Source organism: Bos taurus, chromosome 1 (assembly GCF_002263795.3).
Source record: "Bos taurus isolate L1 Dominette 01449 registration number 42190680 breed Hereford chromosome 1, ARS-UCD2.0, whole genome shotgun sequence".
NCBI lineage: Eukaryota > Metazoa > Chordata > Mammalia > Artiodactyla > Bovidae > Bos > Bos taurus.
Window position 1 is genome coordinate 99,312,094 of NC_037328.1, and position 18,748 is coordinate 99,330,841.

General features: G+C 41.8%; 1 long non-coding RNA gene across 1 annotated transcript in view; it reads right to left on the minus strand.

The window, feature by feature from the left end:
* Window positions 1-17,699, minus strand: part of LOC132345742 (uncharacterized) — a 96,589-nt gene extending 78,890 nt beyond the window's left edge. Inside the window, exon 1 of the long non-coding RNA XR_009495250.1 lies at window positions 16,426-17,699. This is a non-coding gene — a long non-coding RNA (uncharacterized lncRNA). The remainder of the gene's footprint in view (window positions 1-16,425) is intronic.
* Between the last annotated feature and the right edge of the window lie 1,049 nt (window positions 17,700-18,748).

Below are 18,748 nucleotides of genomic sequence, written 5' to 3' on the forward strand. Positions count from 1 at the left end.
AAAGAACACCTAGAACTGATCTCTTTCAGAATGGACTGGTTGGATCTCCTTGCAGTTCAAGGGACTCCCAAGAGTCTTCTCCAACACCACAGTTCAAAAGCACCAATTCTTCAGCGCTCAGCTTTCTTCACAGTCCAACTCTCACATCCATACATAACTACTGGAAAAACCATAGCCTTGAGTAGACGGACCTTTGTTGGCAAAGTAATGTCTCTGCTTTTCAATATGCTATCTAGGTTGGTCATAACTGTCCTTGCAAGGAGTAAGCGTCTTTTAATTTCATGGCTGCAATCACCATCTACAGTGATTTTGGAGCCCCCAAAAATAAAGTCTGACACTGTTTCCCCATCTATTCCCCATGAAATGATAGAACCAGATGCCATTATCTTAGTTTTATGAATGTTGAGCTTTAAGCCAACTTTTTCACTCCCCTCTTTCACTTTCATCAAGAGGCTTTTTAGTTCCTCTTCACTTTCTGCCATAAGGGTGGTGTCATCTGCATATCTGAGGTTATTGATATTTCTCCCGGAAATCTTGATTCCAGCCTATGCTTCTTCCAGCCCAGCATTTCTCATGATGTACTCTGCATAGAAGTTAAATAAGCAGGGTGACAATATACAGTCTTGACATACTCCTTTTCCTATTTGGAACCAGTCTGTTGTTCCATGTCCAGTTCTAACTGTTGCTTCCTGACCTGCATATAGGTTTCTCAAGAGGCAGATCAGGTGGTCTGGCATTCCCATCTCTTTCAGATGGGATTACAATAAACTGTGGAAAATTCTGAATTTGCCTTAAGCTCATTTAAATACCAGGGCAGCTGCAGTAAACACATCCATTTCACTTTCTTAAAAATGTTCTTGGACATAGATTTTGTAGTATTTTTCTCTCTCCTGCATATATTTCTCAGAGCTGTGTCATTTTTATTCTCCTCATCCCCATTTCTTCATCAGAAGTAACGTTATATTTTAACTTAGTTTTTCCTAAGTTTTCTATTTAGAACTGTTTGAATTTTGGACAGGAACATAAGAAAACAGCTAAAGAAATTCCAAAGAAACTAGACAGTCAATTAGAAAACAAAATGCAATTTAAAAATTTAGAACATTATCATATTTTTACCCTCTGAGGGGGGAAAAAAACTGACAGAAAAATCTCAGTTACTTAAGGGGAATAAATGAAGGACTAGACAGATCAGCAAGAATTCTTGGAAAGAGTAGTATGAAAAATACAGAGCTTAAACATGTTTAATTCTTCTGGCTTGGACCCTGGTAGAACATACAGATTATATCACTGAATCATTCACGAGCTTAGTGGAATCTGGTAGTCTCTGAGGGTACTCGCCCTCCTTCTAATCTACATACTTTGCTGAGGCATCATCCCAGGCAATTTTTGTCACCCACAGATACCAGTGCCTGAAGATCATTCCCTGCTGATTTCCCAGCCATCTCTCCAGCCCAGAACGTACTCCCCAGACACAGACAATCTAGTGCACCTCCATCTGGAGATCTCCCGTGGAACTAAAATTCAATCGGTTCAAAGCTTGACTCTACCACCACCAGCAGCTCCCCCTGTAATCCTGTCTGGACAATGACATCACCATTCAGCAAGACAGAAACAGGAATTTCCCTCAAATCTTCCTTTTCCCCACCTGATGCCTAATCAGTCACTTAGTCCTGTCATTTGTATCTACCCTACCTTTCTTGTTTGCATCCTTCCACTCTATTCCTAATACCTTTCTCTTGTTTTAACATTTATCAACTCTCACTAGGAGTAATGTTGCAGGCTCTGAAATTTCCCTGTCTCACCATCCTCCAACTCCTCATTCACTGTCCCTAGATTGATTTTTCTAAAACACAAGGGTAGCCACACGACTAACTCCTTTGTTTAAAACCCTGTTCCATTTGTAGAACAGAAGCCCAAAGCCCTGAATCAGCCCTTTCCTCCTATATACATCATCTACCACTGCTCCGGACCAGAATGCCACATTTCTTTTTATTTATTTATTTGGCTGCACAGGGGGTCTTAGTTGCAGCATTTGAGATGTTTAGTTGTGGCATGTGGGATCTAGTTCCTCGAGCAGGGATCGAACCTGGGCCTTCTGCTTTGCGACTTTAGTCTTAGCCACTGGACCACCAGGGAAGTCCCATGAATGCTGCATTTCAGCTTTCAAAATCACTTACATTCACAAAGGGCTCTACTCTTTCAGGTTCTCTGCTTTTATTAATGCTCATGCTATATCCTTTATCTGGAAGTCCTCTCTCCTGCTTTTCCCATATTCATCCAGAATACTCTTGATCATTCTTCAAGACCCAGGTCATCCTCTAAATTGAGCATTCCTTCCTCTGTTTTCTCCTGATATCCAGTATATAAATCTACTACAGTGTCATTATATTATAATGCCAATACTGTGAATTCCCTGCTAGCAGGGACTGACCCTCATTTTTGTGATCTTTAGTGACAAGCTCTGTGCCTGGCCTTACTTTAGTCCTCAGAATATCTCAAATAATGAAAGAATGAGGAGGAAGGATATTAATTATCAAAATGTACTGACTATTTGAGACAAGCACTGTGCTCAAACTTTATAAACATTATCTCATTTAATTCAACAGCCCAGTAAATTAAGTTCTATATTTATTTTATTTTGCAAATAATAAGCTTCAGGAAGTTAATAAATATATGCAAAATCAATATATGCAAATGAAAGGCTTAGATTCTCTGCTTCTTTTCCTGACCAGAGCTCAATCTCTTATGTATGCTGCTTAATTTCAAATGTATGCTACTTCCGTAGGAACTAAATACAAGGAAATACTATTCTATCCAAAAAAAATTTTTTAAGGTCATGGATTCTGCAAGTTGGCTACTTGAGAGTTTTATACTGATTCCAAGAAAAAAAGCAAGAGTGATTCTCAAGCATGCTTTGTGAACACTTACTGAAGGGAGTCTTACTAATGCCCTTGGATATTACCAGGAAGAAGTATGATTTCACTAAGAACAAGGAATCCCAAAGCATCTTCCTTCCCTTCTAGAAGATGGGATTACTTGACAAGAAAACCAGGGAACTAGAGTAGGTACATGGGGCTGTGACTTCCCAACATCCTCCCTAGCCCCGGCCATCCTCCCTAGCAGCCTTGCCATTTTGGGTGTTGACCCAAGCTTCAGGGGTGAGTACTATCAAGTCTAAACCAGTATTTCTCTAAGCATTGCTGTGTAGGGCACTGTCTGCAGTGCTTGATAAAAATTAATTTCCCATTTCCATGCTGAGAGATTCTGAATCAGTGAGTTTGGTGCCAAGGAATCTGAACCCAGTGGAATCCGATAGACCAGAGTCACACTTCAGAAACATGTGTGCAAACCAACCATGTGTTCCCATCCCTTTGCCAATTCTGGTGGTGGTTTGGTCACTAAGTCGTATCTGACTCCTGGCGACCCCATGGACTGTAGCTCACCAGGCTCCTCTGTCCATGGGATTCTCCAGGCAAGAATACTGGAGTGGGTTGTCATTTCCTTCTCTAGGGGATCGTCCCTACCCAGGGATTGAACTTGGGTCTCCAGCATTGTAGGTGGATTCTTTACCAAGTGAGCCATGAGAGAAGCCCTTTGCCAAGGGCTTTGACTGGGTTAAGCCAGTCAAAGTCAGGTTTCATCCTGGTAGAGGTCACTGGTCTAGGTGTAGGTGCCAGGATGACCAACGGTCCCCGCTTGCCCAGGACTTTCCTGTTTTAGCACTGGAAGTCCCACATCCTGGGACTCCCCTCACTTCCAAGCACATCAGGATTGCTGGTCACTGTAAAGGTGATATAGGAGGTTGTCCTAGTCAAACTGAAAGAATACTCTTCTATTCACACTTTCTCACCTCCCACCCTCTTTCTTGGACACAAACAAGGAAGCACACTATCCTCGTGGCTGTTGGCAGCCAGCTTATATCCACAAAGGAAACTGGCCTAGGGACAAGACACGGAGAAGGTAAACTCCAAACAGCAGAACAGTCTGAGCTCTGGTTGTGCTGTGCTTGGAGCCCTCCCTACCTCTGTGCACAAATAAATGTCCTTATTGTTTACTCCAGGCTGATTCAGAATTCCACCTTTGCAGGCACAAACATCTTAACCAGCACACTTTGGCAAATTATGATGTTAGAAAGAAATATGGCCAAGTTCCTTTTAGACAAAACAAAGATGTGAACTAAAAAATAAGACATAGGGTAAATCTGTCACTTTTGAATGTGCATAAGGAATTCCTCTGGATTCTGTCTCATTGAAAGTTATGGGGGAAATGTGTGAAAACTTGAGTCAAGATATCCAATATTCTCTGAGTTGGCGCAGTGGCCTAAACCTAACAAGATGAAATTTAATAACCATAAATGTAAAGCCCTACATTTAGGCCCCAAATAGTAATTAATTTTACAAGTACAACATGGCGGAAACAGGATTTAAGAGCAGCACATGTGAAAGATTTAGGGATTTTGGTCGACAGTGAGTTCAACATAAGCCCAAGGTGTGATGTGGTTGCCAAAAATGCTAATGCGATTGTAGGCTGCCTTACAAATGTGTAACAAAGATTTCCCCCAGGCCACACCAGCCACAATAACCTTTAACAGAATAGGGGTTTTCTGCTTCTCCAACCACCTGAGTTCTCCTGTTCAGCCTGTGGGAATTCTAGATGCTCTTCCTCTATCAAATCTTTCTGCGAATCTTTAAACTTGTACCTTTCCTTTCTTTTTGGACATTATTTTAACCCTGGATTAAGCTGGCTGTCTGCTTTTTACATTCTCCTGTTTAAGCTACTATGTGAAAATGAAAGTGTTAGTCGCTCAGTCGTGTCCAACTCTTTGGGATCCCGTGGACTGTAGTCTGCCAGGCTTCTCTGTCCATGGAATTCTCCAGGCAAGAATACAGGAGTGGGTAGCCATTCCCTTCTCCAGGAGATCTTCCCTACCCAGTGATTGAACCTGGGTCTCTTGCATTGCAGGCAGATTCTTTACCGTCTGAGCCACCAGGGAAGCCCCATTAAGCTACTGAACACTGAAGAAAATCAGATAAATAACAGCACTAAGAACTCTTCTCGCTATCCCCAGCCAGGTCCTCCACACTTTTCAACAGTCCTTCATTAGCCCTAGACATAGCTGCGCCTTCTTCCCCATTAACTTTCTTCCTTTCCTCAAGGCCCACACCTCACTTCTCCCTGGGAATGGCCTAGCCTCTTTCTTCATGAAAACAATAACCTGCATTAAAATAGCCCTTGCTTAATGAACTGATTTGCAAAACAGAATAGAGTTACGGATATAGAAAATAAACATGTTTACCTAAAGATAAAAGGTGGGGGATAAATTAGGAGATTGGGACTGACATAAACACACTGCTGCTGCTGCTTAGTCACTTCAGTCGTGTCCGACTCTGTGCAACCCCATAGACGGCAGCCCACCAGGCTCCCCCTGTCCCTGGGATTCTCCAGGCAAGAACACTGGAGTGGGTTGCCATTTCCTGCTCCAGTGCATGAAAGTGAAAAGTGAAAGTGAAGTCGCTCAGTCATGTCCAACCCTCAGCGACCCCATGGACTGCAGCCTTCCAGGCTCCTACGTCCATGGGATTTTCTAGGCAAGAGTACTGGAGTGGGGTGCCATTGCCTACTATATATAAAATGGGCTTCCCCGGTGGCTCAGCAGTATTGAATCAGTCTGCAGTGCAGAAGATGAGTGCTTGATCTCTGGGTTGGGAAGATCCCCTGGAGGAGGGCATGGCAACCCACTCCAGTATTCTTGCCTGAAGAATCCCATGGACAGAGCAGCCTGGTGGGCTAGAGTCCATTGGGTCACACAGAGTTGGATACGACTGTAGCAACTGAGCATGCATGCTCATACATAAAATAGATAACTAATAAGGACCCACTCTGCTCAATACTCTGTAATGGCCTATAAAGGAAAAGAATCTAAAAAAGAGTGGATATATGTATATGTATAACTGATTCACTTTGCTGAACACCTAAAACTAACACATTGTCAATCAACTATGCATGTGTATGTGTTAGTCATTCAGTCATGTCCAACTCTCTGCAGCTCCATGGACTGTAGTCCACCAGGCTCCTCTGTCCATGGGATGTTCCCCAATAAAAATTTTTAAAAAGTTAACCCTGGCTTTCATCTGCCCTCTCAGGACCTCAGCCACCTAAGGCTAATAAAGCTTCTTCTTCAACATTTCACCAAATAAAAATCTCTTCTGAAAACTGACTCACATAACTGACTGCTCCAGAATTGGCTTACTGAATTTAGCCATTGTGCCTCCACTCAGTCATGAATCCAGGCCCCAGATGAGTCTGGGTAACTGGATAACCCGGGGCCAGTAGACAGGAAGTCAAATGCCTGGCTCTGCCCCTCAGTGTCACTCTTGCCTGACCTCCTACCTGCAGAAAGGGCTCTCCCTGTCTTCACTACTGCTCTGTGTCCAACACCTCTCACTTCTCCAGAGCTTGTTTCTCTCCAGAATCTTCATCTTCTCTCTTTGGGCTTTTTTTCATTTTTGTAGATAGACAGGCTCAAGTCTTTCCAACCCCTCCAAAAATAATAAAATAAGACATTAAAAAAAATATTTTAACCCTGTAGAACAAACTAATAAAAAGGCACCCCAGAGTAGAATTCAATATGAATCCTCCTCCATAAGTGAGCTCACAGCTTTCTTCTTTGAGTATTGTTAGTGGGACTGGCTAGGCAGGTGGTTGAGGGGAGGACATGTGAGGAGTACAGTGACATGAACAGAAAGAGGGGCCCAGGTTGTATTTCCCTGCTTCTCCTCTTTCTCCAGTGTTGGAGTTGGGTCACAGAAGAAGAGGCCATGAGGTCAGTCTCCGGAGCCCGTGCTCTCAGACTGCAGCCCATGTGAGCGCACAGCCAGCCCCTTCCGTCTGTTCCTGGGGCTCGGCACTGACACAGCGTTGTTCTCTTCAGTTCCTGGGACTCCACTGAAGGCCACCTGCATCCCATCAAGGACGCTGGTTCAGTCTTACTGCCCTCAGCTTAGGTTTTCCAGTGTCGCCATGCTGATGCCCTCATTAGCTTTTGCCCAGCTTTCCAAGGCCCCACCCCTTCTCTCCTCCACAAACTTTGTGTTCCACCCCTTACCCTAATCTATGGAAACCTTTCACACTGAGGTCCCCAAGGAAAACCTTATTCCTTAATTCAATTAATGTTCTCTGGGTCCTTTATTCTTGAATTCTCTACAATATTCAATGCTAGCACCATCTTTTATTGAAAGTTTTCTTCCTTGGCTCCTGTTGAGATCACCTACTAAATCCCCCTTTCTACTTCCCAGCTCATTTAATCTCAATCTCCCCAGCTTCCGTCTCTTATTTCCTTAAGTACTGGTGTTCCCAGGGTTCTGGGCTTTTCCCTCTTTCCTATTCTCTCCCCTACACCACCCAATTCTTGAATGATTGTACCCACCCCGTGGTCTCAGCCACCACCTATAGACCACCAACTTCCAAAGCTACATTTTTTATCCACCTCTCTTCTGAGTTCCCAAGCCATTTACCCACTAAATATATGTCATATATCCAGTAAGATGCTTCGAATTCAACATGCTCAAAATTGAACCCCAAATCATGCTCCCTCAACCCCAGCACTAGGTCTTTTCCTCCTGTGACTTGAACCTGTGTTAATGATACTGTGTTTAAGATCTGGGTAACTTCCACAACTCCTCTCTTTCTGCCACTCACCCACATTTCTTCTGTGAGTTAAAACCTCATATTTTCTCTAAAGGTTCAACTTGGTAATGACTTTATCACTGTCTAGATGACAGCAACACCCTCCTTAAAGGTCTCCTTACCTCCACTTAATGCCCTTCCCTCTCCCCACTACTATTAGTATACTATTAGCTATTCTCTTCACTATTACCAGATAACTTTTTTTTCCTAATGCTATGATTATCTCATATCTCTGCCTGAAGTCCTTTAGTAGCAGCTTCTCACAGACTTCAGGACAAATGCCAAATCCTTTATTATGAACTATAATACTATTTTGGGGGGCTCCAAAATCACTGCAGATGGTGATTGCAGTCATGAAATTAAAAGACGCTTACTCCTTGGAAGGAAAGTTATGACCAACCTTGATAGCATTTTAAAAAGCAGAGACATTACTTTGCCAACAAAGGTCCATCTGGTCAAGGCTATGGTTTTTCCAGTAGTCATGTATGGATGTGAGAGTTGGACTATAGAGAAAGCTGAGCGCTGAAGAATTGGTGCTTTTGAACTGTGGTGTTGGAGAAGACTCTTGAGAGTCCCTTGGACTGCAAGGAGATCCAACCAGTCCATCCTAAAGGAGATCAGTCCCGGGTGTTCAGTGGAAGGACTGATGTTGATGCTGAAACTCTAATATTTTGGCTACCTCATGCAAAGAGTTGACTCATTGGAAAAGACCCTGATGCTAGGAAGGACTGGGGGCAGGAGGAGAAGGGGACGACAGAGGATGAGATGGCTAGATGGCATCACCGACTCAACGGACATGAGTTTGGGTAAACTCCGGCTGTTGGTGATGGACAGGGAGGCCTGGCATGCTGTGATTCATGGGGTTGCAAAGAGTCAGACACGACTGAGCGACTGAACTGAACTGAACTGATAATACTATTATCTGCTCTTGCTTCCCTTTCAAACCTATTTATGAGCACTCTTCAACTCAGTCCTTATACTATAGCAACAAGAAGTTACGGTTCTACGTACTATGAAAATAATCTAGCACTATGAACGAATAAGTGTGTCATTCAATTGGAGAAAATGCCTTCCTTCCTTTAAAAGAAGTCAGCAACCCCAAACATCCTTGTTAATTGCATACCTGTATGTTTCTTCCAACACTAGGTTGTGTGGTCAATAAAGGCAGTAGTGTTTTTTTTTTTTCTATCTCTCATACAATCTGGCCTATTGTACTGTCCAATAAATGAATAGAAGCAAAAACAAAAGAGAGAGAAATAGAAAGGGAAAAAATGAAAAGGCAGAAGCACAGGAGAAAAAGGAAGTAAAAAAGAGAAGAAAGAAAGGAAGGGAAAAGAAGAAGGAAAGGAAGGAGGAAGAAAAGAGAGGCTGTTCTTAGAAGCACTATTTTACAATTGCTTTCAAATCATATTCGGCTGTTGGCCTGTCTCTGTCTGTCTTAGAAACACACCAAGCTCCTAAAGCTTACCATATAATTTTTTAAGTTAAGGAACCTTATAAGAGAATTTTTATTTGAAACACAGAAAGAATATTTGCCCTGAAGCATCTAAGAGTCTTTTTAGAAAGCAAGCATCTAAGCATTTTGCAGACAGCTGGGGATTTTTTGAAGAAAAGGAATTGAGCAGAATTATTAGTCTTGTGTCTCATTAATATTTAAACCAGGTATATCTTTAGCAAACAGGACTGAGAATAGTACAGTTCCTCTGTCTTCTAATTGACTATTCCAAGTATGCTAAACTCCCAATCTAGGCAGAATCAGGAGCCTGGAGTAAGAAATGCTGCAAGATTGAACAAGGTTAGATTCCATTCTTCTAGGTTCCTCATCTATAACTCACACCATGTAAGAGCCTCTTTCCTTTGTCTCAAGAGCTTCATTTTTCCCTCAGCTGATATGTGGGACATAGGACATCCTGGATAATGGGAAAGGGATCTGAATGCCAAGGTTTCCCAGAAAATTCCCTGTTGCCAAAAGGCCTGTCATTAGATGCCAGCAGCTCATATAAAGATAAGAGGGTTTCCCAGGAGAAACTGCATGGACTGAGTTGAAAATCCTTGGGATTGAGATAATGTGTTCTCTCCCCCAGGAGTAGTCATGTAATTTGGGATGTTGGAAGTAAAAATATTACATTTCTGGCCTATAAGGCCTTGGCCAGAAATGTGTATTTTCAAGAGGTTTGGTTTGTTACATTGCTTTATCTCTTGTTTATGAGGAAGAAACAGAGAAGAAAGTCTACAAATGGCTCAGTGAACTACAATCAATGTAGGAAAATACGGATGTAAATGGCATAAAAAAAAAAAGTGACTCAGATCAAGGAGGGGAATGGTTGGTAGGAGCCAGGGTGTCTTAGCTGAGGTGTGAAGGACTTTGGACTTGACTCTGTAGGCAGTGAGAAACTATTCATTGCAAAATTTTAAGCTCAAAAGTGAAACAGGTCTAATTTGGGAAAAGAATTCTGGCAGCAAGTAGAAGAAAGAGAATGAATACCAGGAGATCCGTTAGAAGGTTTTGGCAATAATCTAGAGTAGGTATTGAGCTGTGTGGTTGTGCTGAGTCAGTCAGGCATGCCTTACTCTTTGAGACCCCATGGAGTGTAGCCTGCCAGGCTCCTCTGTCCATGGGATTTTCCAGGCAAGAATACTGGAGTGGGTTGTCATTTTCCTACTTCAGGGGATCTTCCTGACCCAGGGATCGAACACTATCTCCTGTGTCTCCTGCATTACAGGCGAATGTTTTACCTGCTGAGCCATCACAGAAGCCCAGCAGAGTAGGTACAAGAGAGTCCAAGTTTAAAAAGCAAACAGCAAAAAATGAAGAGAGAATGGCAGAGAAATAATATTGGTAGCAGGAGAACTTTTCCTCAGTTCACTTGACTCTAACCAAGTTGTCTAATTTCAGGAACTGCTCCCATCCTTACAAGAGTGCAGGGTAGCACATTTTTAACACACTCTACATATCTCTGCATTTAAAGCAGAACGTCTCACCAGTGCTGTCCATTAGCAGCACCTTTGGAGTCTTTAACATTAATGATTCCTGGGCACTGTGCCACTTTCTCTCCCTATTGCCAATTCCATTGGGCACTCTTAGTCAGCAAAATCACCGCTTTAAAATGAAATCACCTCAACAAATATGTGCTCCAGACATTAAAAAGATGAATACTCCTTAACTCTTCAGTGGCTTCACCACACCATGCCTCTTTAAATTGTCCCAGTACAAAAATAAGCAACATATTTGCCTGTTCAAATATTTGGAATGTACTTCCTATTCTATGGTTATTTATAGTTTCTGTTGACTGCTTATGACACATTTGTTTTTGGATACAATTGAAAGAAAATTCAGTGAAGATAATGAAAAACATAAACTTTCCAGATTACTAAAATGATTTCATATCAAATAACAGACTTATTCAGTCATTCTCTCAGCTGATGCCCATCAGAATTACATCTGGTGAGTGTTAAACATTTGCCTTCTGGGACCTGTTTCCATAGTTTCTTATCCAGTAGGATTAGGGAAGGAGCCAGAAACTGAATCGTGTTTAGCTTCCCCAAGTACTTCTGATATTGGTGGCCCATTTGGGTCATGCTTTGGGAAAATGAACTCTGTTTTGTACTTGGTTCATAGTGTATCGTTAAAATGTATCTAACTTCTGTCTCATCTACAAAGATTTTTGACTCCTTTCTCCCTCACTGAATCTGAGCTTCCCCAATGGCTCATCGGGTAGAGAATCTGCCTACAACTCAGGAGACACAGGAGATGCGGGTTCAGTCCCTAGGTTGGAAAGATCCCCTGGAAAAAAGAATGTCTATCCACTCCAGTATTGCCCAGAGAATCCCATGGACAGAGGAGTGTGGTGGAGTACAGTCCATGGGGTCTCAAAGAGTCAGACACAACTGAGCGACTAACACAACGTATTCAGTGAATCCAGGTGCCATTGGTCTGGAAATTAGACTGATCAAAACTATCCAGAGACTGGTGGCAGTCAGCATCATGGGGACATGAAAAGCTCTTTTTGTTTCTCCTTTTCAATATACAACCCTAAAAGATCTGGAATTCAACAGAGGTTCCTTGCCCCATCCACCAGGACACCAGAGAAAGCCACATATCTGCGTATCTGAAGGTGGGTGGGCTGGAATGCATGGAGGAGGCAGAACTGGGGAGCAGTGGAGGCAAACCCAGTCCACAATCCTGGACTCTCATGGCAGCGGCTGAGCGTGTAGCCCCAGAGAGCCCCATAGCAGCAGGGGAAGTAGCTACCCCAGCTTCTTGGTCACATCAGAATCTGTGAGCACAGGGAGCTGGGCAGTGGAAGCAGCAGGACCCATGACCCCGGTTCCTCCAGCTGTGGCAGCACTCTTGAGTCCAGTCCCCCACCCCTGCCACCGCTGGCAGTACCCTCAAACCCCACAACCCCAGGTGTGGTAGAGGTGCTAGTGACCCTGGCCCTTCCCTCACCCTGCCCTTCTCCTTGCCATGGCATCAATGCCCGAAATCTAGATGACCCTGGGTGCAGTGGGAGCATCTGCCCTCCTGGTATTCTGAATGGCAACTCCACTTTGGCAGCATCAAGGCACCAGTTACCCCACCTCAGAGGCACAGGCAGTGGCAATGAGGGCCCCAGCGACACCTTTGAAAGAGGCAGTGGAGGATGAAAAAGTGTCCACTCTCTAATGTCGCCAGAGGCTGTCCTGATAAGAGAGAAACCAAAACCTTGTGCTATAATGCCACCTGCTGAAAAACCAAAGAAAGGCTTTAATCACCTACCAGTTGAATTGTTAAAATCAAAATTTAAAAGCTTTATCTAAATAAGAAAGGTGCTTGCTGCTTCAAATGTAGCGCTGGATAAACTAATCAAGCACTATGAAAAACCATGGTAACGATATCACAAAAGGAAACTGACAGTTATTCAGAAATCAAACTTAAAATCATGGAATACTACAATCTGACTGGAAGAAAATTCAAAATAACAATAATGAAGAAACTCAGTGAGTTACAAGAAAACTTTGAAAGGCAGTTCAGCTCAGTGAGCTCAGGAATAAAGTTAATGAACAGAAGGAACACTTTACCAGAGTGAACTCTAAAAATGAAACAAACAGAGTTTCTAGAGCAGAAGAACCCAATAAATGAGATAAACAATGCATTAGAAAGCATTGGAAACAGAATAAACCATATAGAAGACAACTGGTGAGCTCAAAGATATAAATATGGAAATGATTCAGGTAAAAGAGAAGAGAAAACTGATTTTCAAAACTGAAGAAATTCTATGAGAACTTTCCCACTCCATTATGAAAGGCAGATAAGGATAATTGGGAATCCCAGAAGGAGAAAAGAAGGAGAAGGGAGCAGAGTTTACTTTTAAAAAAATAACATTTAAAGACTCCCCAAATCTGGGAAAGGAATTAGATATCAAAGTCCATGAAGCTAAAAGACTATCTACTTTTCTGAATGCAAAACAAAACCTCCTCCAAGACATACTATATTAATGCTATTGAAAGTCATCAATAAAGACCTTTCGGCTATGGGGCAGGAGGTGCGGAAAAGAGCAGGAACCTATAAAGGAACCCCATTAAGCCATTAGCAGATTTCTCAGCAGAAACTCTACATGCCAGGAGAGAGTGGAATGACATATCTAAATATTGAAAGATAAAAACTGTCAGCTAAGAATACTCTATCCAGCAGTTAATCTTCAGATACGAAGGAGAAATAAAAGCTCTCTCAGACAAACAAAAGCTAGGTAATTTCATCACTAGACCTGCTTTACAAGAAATGTTATAAGGAGCTCTTGTACCTGAAATGAAAAGGTAAAAGTACACGAACTAGGAGTAAGGTGTTAACTAGACAGAATAAGGAAATTGCAACTCTATATCAGAATAAATTGTTAAACGCATAATTACAGTATAAAAGATAAAGGAAGAGGGGCAGTAAAAATAACTACTTTAATTTGGTAACGAACTCACAATAGTAAAAATAGGATAATTTGAGACAACAGAAACTTAAGTGGGGAAGAGTTAGAAAAACAGATCTCAGTTACCAAATGAAGATATGATGCTATCTTCAGGAAAAGGACTATTTTATCTGTGAGACGCTTTGTACAAAACTCACGGTAACCATAAAACATGAATCTAGAGCAGAGATACAAATGTGAAAAGAGGAAACTGAGAAAACTATCAGAGAAAACCACCAAACTAGAAAAAGCATACAGAAACACAAGGAACAAGAAACAACGGAGTTATAGAGCAACCAGAAAACAAAGGACAAAATGACAGAACTAAGTTCTCATTTACCGACAATCACTGTAAATATAAATTGATTGAATTTACCAATCAAAAGGCACAGAGTGGCTGGATGGATTAAAAGCAAAACTCATCAATATGCTGCCTCTAGGAGACTCATCTCAGCTCTACAGACAAATGTGAGAGCACCAAAATATATAAAGCAATTATTAATAGACCTAAAGGGAGAAATTGAGAGCAACACAAAAATCAAGAGGAATTTAACACCCAGTTCTACCAATGGATAGATCATCCAGACAGAAAGTCAACAAGGAAACAGTGGCTTTAAATGAGATATACTCTCAGTATACCAGATGAACTTAATAGATTTCATACAGAATATTTCATGGAGCAAAAGGACAGTCTCTTCAGTAAATGGTGTTGGAAAAACTGGACATCCACACGCAAAAGAACAAAACGAGACCCCAATCATGTAATACACAAAAATTAACTCAACATGGAGTCCAAAATAAAACAGGAAACCACAAAACTCCTAGAGGAAAACATAGCATATGTTCACATTAGCAATATCTTCCTGGATATGTCTCCTCAGGCAAGGGAAATAAAATAAAAAATAAACAAAAGGAGCTACATTAAAATAAAAAGCTTCTGCAGAGCAAAGGGAGACATCAACAAAACAAAAAGACAGCCTACCAAATGGAAGATTTTTCCAAATCATATATCTGATACTGTGTTGATATCCAAAATATACAAAGAACTCAACTCCGTAGCAAACAACAAAAAATGTAGAGAGGATCTGATTAGCCATTTTTCCAAACAAGACAACTGGCCCATGGAAAGATGTTCATCATCACTAATTATTAGGGAAATAAAAATCAAAACCACAATGAGATATTTCTTCACACCCATTAGAATGGCTATTATGAAAAAATCAAGAAATAACAAGTGTCAGCAAAGATGTGGAGAGAAGCATGTCTGCACACACTGTTGGTGGGAATGTAAATTGGTGAAGCTACTATGGAAAACACTATGGAGATTTCTCAAAAAATTAAGAATACAATTACCATATGACCCAGGCAGTCCACTTTTGGGCATGCATTCAAATAATAAGAAAACACTAACTTGAAAAGATATATGCATTCCTATGTTCATTGCAGCATTGTTTACAATAACCAAAATATGGAAATAACCTAAGTGTCAATCAACAGTTGAATGGATAGGGAAGATGTTATAGATGATAGATGTACACACATGCACACTAATGGAATGCTCAGTTCAGTTGCCCAGTTGTGTCCAACTCTTTGCGACCCCATAGACTGCAGCACGCCAGGCTTCCCTGTCCATCACCAACTCCTGGAGCTTGCTCAAACTCATGTCCATCGAGTTGCCGATGCCATCCAACCATCTCATCCTCTGTTGTCCCCTTTTCCTCCTGCCTTCAATCTTTCCCAGCATCAGGGTCTTTCCAATGAGTCATTTATTCACATCATGTGGCCAAAGCTGAAGCGTCAGCATCATTGCTTCCAGTGAATATTCAGGACTGATTTCCTTTAGGACTGACTTGTTTGATCTCCTTGCTACTTAGCCATAAACAAGATAAAATCCTGCCTTTTCTAGCAATGTGGATGAACCTTGAGGGTATTGTGATAAAGTCAGATGGAGAAAGACAAACACAGTATAATTCATTCATATGTGGAATATAAAAATAAATAAATGAACAAATAAAAATAAGTACATAGACACAGAGAAAATATAGTGGTTACCAGAGAGGAAGGGGTATGATGCTGCTGCTGCTGCTGCTAAGAATCCACCTGCCAATGCAGGGGACATGGATTTGATCCCTGGTTCAGGAAGATCCCACATGCCATGGGGCAACTAAACCATGTACCCAAACCATGTACAACAAACCCTGTGTTGTGTAACAAGAGAAGCCACTGCAATGAGAACCCGTGCACCGCAAGTAGAGGGCAGTCCCCACTCACCACAACTAGAGAAAGCCCACGCCCTGCAACAAAGACCTAGTGCAGCCGAACAGTAATTACATTTATAAAACTAAATACATTGAATGTCAGAGCTTTAAAAAAAATGTCTATCTTGATCCCTATCTCAACCTCTTTGTTCCTCAGTGCTTCATCACACACACTCTATATCATAGCACCTATAAACTTCATGCTCTTTGTCCCTTCCACTGGTCTCCCAGCGTATGTAATTTGTGTGTCTTTGTATCTCCATCCCGCTTGACATACAGTCTGCCAGGTGATATACGCTCAATAATTTTTTATTGAATTCTTAAACATTTATTTATTTTTAAACACATATTTAATCACCATGTAACATTTTCAATGTCTATGAAAGGAAGAGGTTGAACTGCATTGTCTCTAAATCTTAATCCCTTTGAGATATCTAAAATCCTGATTTTCTTCTTCTTGCATCACACAAAAATATTTACATGATCCCAGAAATAATGCATTAGTCTTGTGTATCCAAAACTTTAATACGTATGCTACTTACTTGGGGATCTTCTTAAAATGCAAATTAAAATTTGGTAGGTCAGGGGTGAGGTTGAAATTCTGTATTTTTCATAAGTTCCCAGGTCATGTTGGCAGATCTGGTGAGTAGCACAATTTCAGGACATGGACACTGAATGTAGCCCTCAGTGGTGGGTCCACATCATACATTAGAAGGCAGATTAGGTTCTTCTCAGCACTAGAGTGTCTGGGTTCAGATCCTGGTCCAGACACTTCTGTGAGAGGAGTTATCTTAACCCATTTACACTTCAACTTCCTCATCTGTAACAGAGAGATAATGATAGAGTTTTTGTGAAATTAATGAGATAATTCATGCAATTCTTATCATGGTGTTTCCCACATAGTAAACACAACATATGTGAACTCTACAGTTTCACTCCTTGTCAGTTTGCTTGTTTCAGCAGTGGTCAGTTTACAGGCTCAGGAGCCTTGATTTTATCTTGAAAATGGTAGAGGGAAAATATTCTCCTTTCCTTCCATTGAGAAAGTAAATATATAAACACACCAAGACAGGACCAGAAGAGAGAAGAAAATTTAACTTGTCATTTTCCAGTATCATTATCTGCCCTTTTACTCCATTACTGCCCTATTGCAACATTTTACCATTTCAGAAAAGATAAAATGCAGGGATTAAGATCCATGATATAAAGAAATTCTGGCCAGAATATATGAACTGACACTCCGTACAGCATAAATATCAGCACACACACTTACATACACACACACACAAAGACATTTTTCTGTTAAGAATAAGATGCATAGCTCATTTCCTAAAAAATCCATGGGGCTCAGTCTTAGAGAAGGAGGAAAAGAAGAATCAGAGGGACAAAAGGAAAGAGCAACAGAAAAGCAGAAAACCTGACATTACTAGTACCCTTGTGTCACCTTAAAAGGGAAATGAGAAAAGAAAGAAAGAGCTTCAGAACAATCAATTATTGAGTCCTTCCTATATGCCAAGGGCTTCAGGTATATCTGAGTTTTAAACATCCAGTAACATTCTCCGTGGAAGGTGTTATGAGCCTCGTTTTAGAGATGAGGGACTTGGGTTACGAGGGTTAACCCTGCCACACCTACATTTGGCAGAGCTGGAATGTGAATCTACTGCTAGTGCACGCTCTACAACTCTGCTGCTGCTGCTGCTGCTAAGTCGACTCTGTGCGACCCCATAGACGGCAGCCCACCAGGCTCCCCCTGTCCCTGGGATTCTCCAGGCAAGAACACTGGAGTGGGTTGCCATTACCTTCTCCAATGCATGAAAGTGAAAAGTGAAAGTGAAGTCGCTCAGTCGTGTCTGACTCCTAGCGACCCCATGGACTGCAGCCTACTAGGCTCCTCTGTCCATGGGATTTTCCAGGCAAGAATACTGGAGTGGGGTGCCATTGCCTTCTCTGTCTACAACTCTAGTCAGTCTTATCTCCTGAAACAAACTGAAATAATCTTCAGATCTGAGCTTCTTAAGTTTAAGTCCAGTTTAAGGTCTTACAGAAAATCACAGGGCTTCCCTGATGGCTCAATGGTAAAGAATCCACCTGGCTAAGCAGGATACACGGGTTCAATCCCTGGTCCAGGAGAATCCCATGGAGAAGGAAATGGCAACCCACTCCAGTATTCTTGCCTGGGAAATCCCATGGACAGAGGAGCCTGGTAGGCTACAGTCTGTGGAGTTGCAAAAGAGTTAGACACAATCTAGCAACTAAACAACGACAACAATAAATTACAAGCCAGGACAACATGAAGTAGGAATTAATAAGTAAAATAGCTGAAATTATGGCAAAGATACATTCCATCCTTTAGTAGTTTTACTGAAAGAGTAAATCCTGGGTCCCAAACAAGTTATTCAGGCTTGTTACCAGTCCTATCAGCTCAGTTTACATTTTCCCTGGATTACAGACAGGTGCAACAGGGTAAGCACCGTCCCTTCTTTTGCTTCAAGGTGTAACAGGAGAAGATTGTCTGCCCTGCTGAGTGGTGCAAAGTATGAGACTCACCAGTAACTTGGGTTCTGCTCCTGGCTTCTCCTTGTATTGAAACTGAGCTGTTTGGTTGCCAGCACTGTTTGATTAGTGTAAATTCCACTAGGCCTCTGAGTCCTTGTTAAGTGAAGGAGGCCAACCCAGTTGGGAAGATGAATTCAGGTTCTTGAAACTGAAGGACGGTTGATTTAAAACACTCAAGAGTTTAGTGTTAACCTAAAGTTTTGCCTATTTACTGATTTTTAAGTCGACCCACTCCAGTACTCTTGCCTGGAAACTCCCACGGACAGAGGAGCCTGGTAGGCTGCAGTCCATGGGGTCGCTAAGAGTTGG